At 44.6% G+C, this 675-nt stretch overlaps 1 protein-coding gene across 1 annotated transcript in view; it reads left to right on the forward strand.

The window, feature by feature from the left end:
* LOC107741256 (transmembrane protein 132C) overlaps nt 1-675 on the forward strand; it is a 292083-nt gene that overhangs the window by 139858 nt on the left and 151550 nt on the right. The gene's annotated exons all lie outside the window — the stretch shown is intronic.

Raw genomic sequence — 675 nt, forward strand, 5'->3', positions numbered from 1 at the left:
CGGGTAGCTGGTGGTGTTAGCTAGCAGCTGGAACAGTCTAGTATGGTCCTCGAGCGATCTCTCCCCCTGCTCCAGCAGGAGGAGGAGATATTCTGGGCAAAGGAGGGCATCCATGAGGGAACAATGGAAAAAAAAGACACTGGGTGAAAACGGGAAACAAAATGGAGGGTAGACACATGGAGGATACTGTTTTGGTCAGGTCTTCTGTCACGTTACGCTGTTGAGGGAACACGCTGGAGTCACAAGGAAACGTTTAACAGTCTTTAATCAAGAAACACAGGAGATAATCCACAATGGGAGCCTGAGCCAACACACGTAGAGAACAAGTAGACCTGACAAACACAAACTGAACATACTGGGACTTATAAACACTGACCAAATAAGGCAAAACAGGAACTGAAACACATGACAAAACAGGTCCAATCCTGACACATACATTGTGATACATTGTCTCACAAACAGCACTCATTAAGTATATACAGTTTTCTAAATGGATATGAAGAAGGTTTAATCGATGTTGTGTCCATTTTGTTTGAATGCATATGAAGATGTGTCCTTCCAAAACCGGTTCGGTCAGTCTGAGGTAGTCAGTGGTCATTCACACTTATGCCGAGTTCACACTGCACGATTTTAGCCCGATTTTTCACTCGCCGACAGGTTTCGCAAAATCGCCAT

This window comes from Sinocyclocheilus rhinocerous, unplaced genomic scaffold (assembly GCF_001515625.1).
Source record: "Sinocyclocheilus rhinocerous isolate Xijiao unplaced genomic scaffold, SAMN03320098_v1.1 scaffold615, whole genome shotgun sequence".
Classification (NCBI taxonomy): domain Eukaryota; kingdom Metazoa; phylum Chordata; class Actinopteri; order Cypriniformes; family Cyprinidae; genus Sinocyclocheilus; species Sinocyclocheilus rhinocerous.